The sequence below is a fragment of the Corvus cornix genome, chromosome 10 (assembly GCF_000738735.6).
Source record: "Corvus cornix cornix isolate S_Up_H32 chromosome 10, ASM73873v5, whole genome shotgun sequence".
Taxonomy (NCBI): domain Eukaryota; kingdom Metazoa; phylum Chordata; class Aves; order Passeriformes; family Corvidae; genus Corvus; species Corvus cornix.
The window spans coordinates 1,406,584-1,416,760 of NC_046340.1; positions in this window are offsets into that span (position 1 = coordinate 1,406,584).

Below are 10,177 nucleotides of genomic sequence, written 5' to 3' on the forward strand. Positions count from 1 at the left end.
TGCTCAGTTTAGGCAAATGACTGTTTTTGATAAAAAGTACCTTTATTAAAAGTTGACATCCAGCTCTAACTTAATGCTGTATGATGGATTAAACAATAAGGTTTTCTTTGCACTGCTAATTTTGAAGATTCAGACTAATTTGGGCTTAGTCTTAATTTTATAAACTGAAGTTCATTTGCATTGCAGTGGAAAAGGAATCTGGATGATTGATTCTCCCCTTGAGAAACCTCCCTTCCACTAAAAACTGACAACAAATGGGGCTCATTTTACTGTAGAAAAGTGTACTGCAGTTGGATTTTCTCTCCTAAAAAGAAACTGGAGTGATTTGGAGCTGCATTGTTCACAAATTCCAAGGACTTAGCAGGAGAAGGTGTCTCCTCTTTGTACGGTGTAGCACAGACCATGAAGTACCAGAGTTTGTCATGCAGTACAGATCACACCACATCTGGTTTCTTCTTACATCCTCAACTTGGAAACGGATGTTCAGCTGTTACCATAATGAGAGAGCTGTGCTGGCACTCTAATTTTTAAAAAGCACATTCTAGGATTCTCAAGTTAAAGCAGGATCATCCTTGTAAAATTGTTGTCCACGTTCTTGTAACAGAGTGTAGAAAGTGCTAATAATGTAACACAGCACACGAGAACAGATGTCCCATGGCAAAGTTGAGATAAAATTGGAAGAAATTAACACCCAGCTTGATAAGGCACAGCAATGCAAACTTTGTTCTGCATATGGGGGCTCAAGCTTGGATGCCTACAACCCCTCCCCTTCATTACTGAACAAAGAGGAAAATAGGAACACAGCAAAAATAGAAACTGATAAAAAAAGCTCAATCAATGCATTCATTTTTGCCCTGTAGCAGAATTTCATTTGCTGATCCATTTTCTTTGCATAATTGCCAATGAATTGAGCTCACCTTTAATCTCTGAAGCATAACTCTTAATTACATAAATTCTGTCTATAAAAGGCATGCAACTTTATCCCAGTTCCAGAACATTGATCTTCTCCTGAGCCATTATGTCATGAAATTTTTGCCCATATGAGGCTGTTTGAATTCAATAAACTTGGAAATTTAAGTGTCTAGATAAATGATTTCAGGTTTGACTTGTCATGTTTCAAGTGGAGATAAAGAAATACTGTGAATAAAGTTCACAGCATCCAGTTTCTCAAAAATTTTATGTGAATTTTATATGTGGTAGCTTTGTAAATTTACAGGGGTTTGCCTTCCTCACAGTTCAGAAATCTAGATACACATTTAATAGCCAAATCTCATCTTCCTTATTTGATTTTGAACCCTTGGGTCAACAATATCCCAGGACAATGCTGAAGAGAAGGTGCCAGAATCAACCCATTTTTATGTGGAGATCTTTGATAACTCGTTGAGGTGGTTTTGTTTTGTTTCGTGTTTTTATACTGTATATTATTCTGAAGAGGCAATGAGCCAGTGGCCACTCACAGGTGAGGGCTGTCTTTGAAATGCAAGAAAACTTTCTCACACGGATGTTATTTAATCACATGAATGAAGCAAATATATATTGGTGAAATATTCCCAACTCAGCAAGCATTTTGCTGCCCAGTAAGGACTAACAATTGAATTATTATTTTTAGTTTCTTTATCAGAATGATTGTTGAATATCATTGCTTTTCAAAACTTGGTGCCAAGAAAGGGTGATTAGGAAACATATTTACATTTGACAGTCCAGGATATCAGAATTTTATACTTTGATTCACAGTTTAGGGACTGTCTGGCTGTGTTAGTCTGAGAAGCTTTTCTACTAGGTTTGGTAGATGGGCAGGTGCTGTGTTAACTGTATCATGATGACTGACCAGCAAAGCATTAGGATTATTCAGAACAGAAAATACAGCTTTTACTACCTTTTTTTTTTTTTTTTTTTTAATGTATTTTAGAAAGATTTTGGTCTTTTAACAAGGTTTGTTAGAGTTTTACCCTTCAGTCTCTCAAAAATTCATTCTTTTCATGAGTGCCATGAATTAGCTATTGTTCGTTTTGATCCAGAAAACAATGGATCCATTTAATCAATCAATTTAATTCTATGCCTCTGCTTCTCCATTTCTGATAAAACTCAATTATCAAAAGATACACTACTCTTTTATAGCAGTTGTGTTAATTAGGCTTTCTCCTGCATGTAATCATCCTGAGTACTTCAGAGCTTTCAGTTTGACCCTTCACTGCAGCCATGAAGAGATTGTGGAGCTATGTCAGCATCGTTTTGCATGTTTTACGTTGTCACAAAGAAGTTTCCAATTTTACCTTTTCAGCACTTTAGAAAATTTGCTTGGGAAGAAACCATTCCCCATTATTGAAGCTCTCTTTGACTTCAAGGCAAAATACTTTGATATCGTGACAGAAATACGTGGACAGGTGATAGAGAGAAACTCTTGCTGTCTAGACATGTGTTTCAGTGAGATTTTCTGTAGTCTAATCAATTATTTTTGTGTATTTTACTGGTCTTGACAACAAGGTTGTATAGAATTCTACATCCAGTTTGAGCAAACTGCACCCAAGATTTATGTGAAATATAATTTATCTCACGTGCTGCTGTGGTGGGACAAGTGTCTGAGGTTTGATGTGAGACAAAAGATTTTTGAGCTGTCAAACAGCAGCTTTGTTGAAAAGCAGGAGGAAGGAGTAGTTTGTGCAAACTCATGAGGAGACAGACCAGAGCAAGGCAGTCAGAAGGGATTTTTTGGGTTTTTTTCAACATCGTTTCAATGGGACTCATAAAGGTTCTCTTTAATTTGATAAAATAACCTTTCACAGTTGCTGTGGTGACATAGTGTGTCTGAGTGCCAGATGACTTTGAGATCTGTACTACATGTCCTACATAATACCTAGGTCTCAGAACTGTCCAAGCAGGAAAAGGGAGAACTTGGATGAGAGGAGAGAGAGATTTCCTGGTACTGCTGAGAGCCAGGCATTGTCTGCCTGACCTGCACCAAGCTCAGTAACACATTAAGTCCCAGCTAGAGACCCTTGGATTTCTGTGTCAATATGTGTTAAATAGGAAAAGGTCCTGATTTCTGGGGCAGCCTCAGACTTTCATGTAGAAAGGCCAGGACACTCTTGTAAGACTTTTTCATAGCAAAAAGTGTAAACTACTACTTGGTTCCATCACAGTGGACAGCTGAAGAATCAATCTCATTTGGTTGAGATAGCATTTCTGCTTCGTTTTTACTACTGACAAGCATGGTGAAGCTGCTAAAATTCTTTCTAAGCTGCTATAACTCTTTCTAAAGCATATTATTGAGGCTTTATTGGTTTGGCATTGGGCTGGCTTGTGAGGAGGGCCTGTGTGTCCTAGGGATCCAGAGAGCAATGCATGGCCATGCAATAAATCTTAATAAAGGCTACCTTGGAGAAGTGAACAGGCAGAGAGGAGATGGGAGTTCGACTGCTGGCTGTCAAAGCTAACAGATGAGCAGCAGCAGAGTTCCTGGAATGAGCTGTGCTGTTATCTGCTCCTGCAAGCAGCATGGCAGTCGTGGTGGAACCCTGCTCAGCCTTTCTAAGCAGCATTTGGCGGTGTAGCAAATGTCTGCAATCTGAGATGATGTTTCTCCACTGTTCCTTCACCCTGTCACTCATCAGTCTTCTTATTTTTATAAAACACACAGAGCTCGAGCTAAAGTTTGCAAAAGGGAAATCTTCCTGTGCCTTCAGTGGGCTGTGTGAAACCCCTACTGTGATTTCCCTTTTTTTTCCAGCCTTGATCTTAAATCTTCATCTTTCACTCAGACCTCTATGAGCAGGGTTGGATAATCCTGAGGATTTTTTTTTCATAACCACTAGCAACAGTGATTTAGGATTAAATTATTGAACTTAACATAGCCCGCAATACTAGACACTGTGTACCAAAAAAGAAATGCAGATTCATCTAAATTTTCATCCTTACAGGCTGAAAAGGAATCCCACGTGTTTTCTTGTGCACTTGTGGTAAATACTGTCATCTAATGTTACTTTTTCTCTTTAAAATGAATGTGCCTTTTTTCCTTCAAAATCCATCTCAACACACAACTCAAAGTATGTTCTCCTGATGGTTAGATTCATGGGTTTGGGTTTGTGTAGCTGTATTTACAACAATAAATCTTGTCTCGTGCATAGGCTAGTGGCACTCCTGCTGCACAGAAAGAAAAAAGACCCAGACAAACCTCCAAACAACCAAAAACCCTGAGGTACAGCATGAAATATTTCCCTATTTGGGCATTGCAAAATCCATCTTGTTCTGTTTTCTTTCTCTTCCCTCTCACATATTAGTCATAAAAACATTTTAAACTTCATATTTGAGTTGAGTTGTCTGTACCCACCTGGCTTGTATTTCAATTGGATTTCTGAGGAAGAGTAAAAACCTGGATTTGAGTGTTGTGGACATTTTAGTTTTGTTTTGTTTGTTTGGATGTGCTTTTAAAATGCTGTTGGCAACCTTTCTTACGTCCACAACTCTAGACAGCAAGTCAAAATTTTGAAGTTAGAAAACTGGTGATGAATAAAAGAAAGGCATGAGCAATTATGATTAAACACTTGAATTCGATTTGGGGTTTGCATGAGTAAGGCCTCCTTTGGTTCAGGTGCAGCTAGAGTTTCTTCAGTACCTTCTTCCAAAGGCTGAAAACTGCAGAATTAGAGGAAATAAGTGGGGAGTTGCATTTGACTTAAATTCTGAGTATAAAAATATCAAAAAAACACTTCACTGGTTTGAAGGAGAGGTCTGTAGGATGATGTACTTCTCTATCATGGGTATTGTGAGAAAATATTGCAGCAGAGTTGACAGAACAAAAGGCTTTCTTGTTGCAAAAGAGTAAATGTAGCATATCCTTAATAAAGGTACTGACAAAATCTCTTGGTTAAAATAGGAGCAGGGTAAAGTCTGGTTAGGCTTTCTATTGCCTCCTATTATTTTAGTATTAGATACAGCCAAGATGTCTTAGATAGTCTGCCTTATGTGAGGCAAAAATATTACATCTTTTAATAAATGTTCTGAGGCCTTTTGATTTCTTTACCTGTGTTTTTGTGCAAAATTTAATGGGAATTTTTTTTTCCAAAAAGTGTTTTTGTTGAGTGTCCTGACCAGTGATGGGGTTTTGCCAATGGATAAATTAAAAGTGTTCAACATTTTATATACTTGCATGTACATGATATAATCACCCCTAGAGCAATCAGTCCTCTGACATTCTTTGTTAACAGCCTGACAGTATAGTTGTGATGGACAACTCTCACTTATCAGTTGTTTATCTTGTGCACAAGAATCAGTCCAGTAAAAGATAATTATTTCTGTGAGTCATTGCTCTAGGCCCGAAGATGATATGCCCACTTGGCAGAAACATGTTGCTATTAATATATGGCACCTGAAAAATGATTTAAGCCAGTTTGCAATGAGTGTTTAATTCTTGTTGTTTGTCTTCAAAAGATACTGAATTCTAAAGAGGTATTGGAGGCAACTTATTCCCTAATTAATTTTAAAAAGTCTTGATGTAACTTCTCTTGAACATTTAATTTTGAAAGCACAATAGACTTGACTTTACAGTCCAGATTTATTAACTGATATTTTACTCCTGAGAGATAATTAAAATGAAAATTGTTTGGCAAGTGTATTGTCTAAGCATGACTCTTGATGTCTATACTTCATCCACATGGCACTCTGTCATCTTCTAAGGGGTAAGAGCTGAGTTCAAGTGTTCATCCACTTTGTTCTCAATAGAAGGAATTTCTTCTGCTCAAGGAGTTCAGTGGTTTAGATCCAGTGATCCTATTTCAGTCCTTGTGGTTTGTGGTTTACAAAGGCATTTCTCTCCCTGGTACATGATTCCCCAAGAGCTGGGACGAAGGCAAAGTGTTCTCTTTGGTGAATATGAACAGAAAGTTCTGTGCAACCAGGATTAGGAAAGTCCAATTTATTTCTTGACCCCACTTTTGTTTAATGAACTGTGAGCACAAACTTTGTGTCTTTGTAAGAAGGCTCCATCACACCCAGTAAATCAGGAGTGTGGGGCTTTCCCCCCTCAGATACAGTGTTTTTTATATTGCTGCATGTTTTAGAACACTGGTGGGATTGAAAATATTTTTAAAGTTTTCTGCCCTTCCTCTTTTAATTACATTATGTGCAAAAGTTTTTGGGATGAGAGCACACAAAAAGAATGCACCACTGTATAATCCTTATTTTTGAGCAGATGGGATTATCAGTGTACAGGTTATTCTTTGATTTCTGCGTGTATCTCTGCTTGCAGTAGGTGAAACCATCCTTGTTTCCTCCATTTCCATACTAGGTTTCATACAAAAGATGTGATGGATAAAATGTCTTTTAATAACCCAGCAGAGTCATCATCAGCAAGGGGAGGGCAATTATTTCTCTTTGTTAAATTCTCAGTGCTTCTTTCAAAGTACCCAGGCGAACACATGCTCTGTAGTCCTGCAGAGTTAATGCATCTCCATTCCTGCATGTTCTGTGACACCAACACCCAAAATCATACTGAAGGGTTAGGAAATACTTGTGGTCATATGGTGATTTTAGAGATGGCTCTCAAGAGGTGTTAAGTGAATCTTTAGTTTTCCTACACACATGTTCTAACTTTTATACCAAAATTAACACAGATGTCTGGCGACTGTAAGAACCTGTGAAAATTTGTCACTGAATGTAACCTGAAGTTGAATCTCCAAGAGTTGAAAAGGTTTAAATATTTTTTTCTATCCACTGGAAACAGATTTGAAGACAGTATCAAGTAGGAGTGCTTTTCTTCTCCAAGGCAATTCAGAATCTGAACACATTTTGCACGCACAAAACCAGGTTGTGGCACAGAGTGCAACCTTAATATTTCAGAATTAAAATACTATGAAAAATAATAGTGGCAAAGCTCTGCAGATGAGGTAAACTGTGGAGTATCTCAGAGGACAGGCTGAAGGAAGTCAGTCCAGGATTTATGTTGTATGTGGGTACTGCTGTTTATTGCTAATCAAGTAGAAGAATGTGAGATCTTTGCTATTAATTTTAAAATGTGTTTAGGATTAAATTTTCCTTGCTTTCAGGAACAATCATAACACTTGCATTTCTAAATCCCACTGACTTTACATGACATTTCATTAGACTTGCTCAGAATATGAAATGAACCCCTGTAAACCACACATTGTAAGTTCTCTAAAGGCTCGGTGAATAAATGTCACACTTTGGTTTATTTTTTAACTTTTCAAACTGTGGACCAATATATAAATAGTCACTGGATTTGCAAAAGCTCCACTGCAGTAATATTCATTGAGGGTTTTTACTCTGATCCAAGTCCAGTCTGTGGGATTTTGTTTGAAAGACTATGGTGTCACAGAAACACCATGCTGATTAATCAGCCTCTTCAGAAGCCAAATACTGAAGTGATGTTTTGGACTGCTTTAATCTCCTATTGCTCTATTCATGTTCTGCTCCTGCTCTCTGTTCTGCGGAGAACTCCTTGAATTCTCGGAGGAGATTTGGGAATTTAATAATTTAGTTATAAAAAAATCCATGTGGAAACAGATACATGTTAGCAGGCTTAAACAGAAAATTTCATAAGTATTTTGAAATTTAAGTAGGTACAATATTATGCTTGAATCTGCTCAAAAATATATGATCCATAACTTGACAACTTCAAAGGAGATGGCATGACTGGGTTTTCAGCAGTTTATAGGTTTGGGCACTTTTCCTGCCTGTGGATGCTGCACGCTGCAGCACCGCCCCTCTTTCAGGAGATGCAGTGGGTTGTGAGTTGGTACGGTGGCAGGTTTGGGTTTTATTTTTTTTTACAAATACCTGTACTTGGTTTCTCCTGTTGGCAGTTTTAGCAAATTTCAGAGCCTTGGCTGTCTGAAACTTGAGTTCTTCCCAGGGCTTTTTGAGCACAGTACCCAAAGAGCACAGTACCGAGAGCCCAGGAGAGAACGCTCACTAGAGGGTACAACTTTGTTGTGTCATCTGCAAAAACTTCCTCATCCTGTCAATCACAAACCTCACCAGCTCGTGCCAGTTTTGTACTAGAGTGCTGCATGAAAAGCTTTAACCCTCTAGGATGCAGTTCTCCAAAATAATTTATCCTTTGTGGAGTCGTGTCACAGTTTCCATGGCATTTTCAGAAATGATTAGTGGTAGGAGACTAATTTAAGAGCATTTCAACAGACTCTGGTATTTGCCAGGTGACATGCTGCTATTGTGACAAAGAGCTGAAGTGCGTAGCTGGAATGGAAAATGGGGAGCTGTCACTCTGTGATATAATTTTAAGTAGCTGTTAAAAAAACAGCCAACCAAAATTCCAGGTTCCTGCACTTGTTATTTTAAGTGGGATATTTGCCTGCAGCAAAGGGAAACACACAGCACAGGGCCAATAATTTGCTGATAACCCAGTTACTAACGATAAGGAAGCAATAATAAACCATAACTGGCACGTTTAACGAGATGTATAGATCCTTCTTGAAGTGTTCTTGCATCTTGATTATGTGTAGGGTCCCAAGGCTGTTCCTTCCTAGGTGGGGTGTCACAACAAGACATGGTGTGCCCAGGTCTGGCAGGGAGGTGTTATTCCTGGTGGGGATGTCATCATCTTCACCTGTAGGTTCCCTGGAGCCACATTTACAGTAACAGCTGGCTCACCTTCCCATTTCCCTTTAGTCTGAAACCTTCTGCTGTCCCTGAATTTTACTGGAGGTGGGAGCCAAAGTACTGTCCGTGGTAGTTCCTGCTCTACAGTCTGTGGTTAAACTGGCAATCACATGATTTGTGTAGGCAAATATTTACTGTGTACATGACCTTATTTACTCATGCCGTCCTCATAGGTGCAGACTCAAATATATCCTGGCATCTGAGCAAAGGCATTTAAAATCGGTTATGGCCCCAATGCCTTGGGGTTTTTACCAAACCTTGCCCCAGTGAAGGGGCCCACAAACAATTAGGTCCAGAGCTACACAGTTACATTTTCTTTTTTAATGTAACCTTTTCTCGAGGCAGGAGTTTATCAAATCAGCCTCATTTCAGAGGCTTAATCGATACTCGTAATGTGCTTTGAAAACTTTAGGTGAAGTGGTATAATGGACTGAAAATGTTTCTGTAGAATGAATTTATCTTCTTTGCGTTGTCCTTCACATTAGAAGGAAGACAATGTATACAGTTTCATTTGTATTTATACATCTGAGCTGGTGATATTCCATTTGAAAACATTATCAAACAGACAAGGATCCGTTTGCAGCTGCTTTAGTATTCATTCAGTAGCTGGACTGAATTCTTTTGCAAAATTTAATTATGTGCTTTCTGAAATGGCAGTAAGTGGCAATTTTCTTAATGCAGTTAAGCACCATACTTAATATTATAAAAATACTGATTCATACTCTTCTCATGTCTCTCTTGAACTATTGTTTAACACTGATAAATATCTTCCGAAATTTGTTGGAATTAAAAAAGGACGAATATAAATACAAATATGCATATAGATGTTAGAAGGAGCAGTTTCTGAATACAGTTGTTTTGATCTATAATTACTTGCCGAGAGTCTTTCAATGGCTGCTAAATGGAGAATGAAATTCAACTCCATCTACATATCATTACAAGGTAAGGGTGAGTTTATAAGGCATTGAGTGAAATGCTAATCAGCCCTTCTAAAATTAAAGAGGAATTAAATGATTGAAATCCGATGGGAGGTATTTCAGCTCTAATCAGGTAGTTTAATGGAGTTGTGCACACTGTGCCAAATGCATCCTGTTTTGCTTCTGACTTGATTTTGACCAGCGATTATTTAAAGAACAAAGAGTTATTGTGAAGATCTGCTCAATTCTCGGGCTTATAAGTTGGTACCTTCTGTAGAAGTGTGGTGAGGCTGCGTGAGGTGTTGGAACCTGCATTACTCATAAAAATCTAACTTCAAGGACCAGAATGTTTCCTTGGTGATTGCTGTTCTTCTGTGGACTATGGCATAAATGCCACAGAGGCACTAAATTAAATTAAGCCAGCAACAGGGAAAATATTGTATTAAGATATCATGTTGAGAGTGTGCGTTAGTATCAATACATCAAATTAATTGTTAGGTTGAATTATACTTAAAATACCAGCAAAGCCCTACAGTTCCTCAGAAATAATTTTGAGCCCTACCAAGTAAGGCTCTGCTGGTCTTGATGCCAAGTGACACATAAAGATTCCACTCGACTTGACTGGG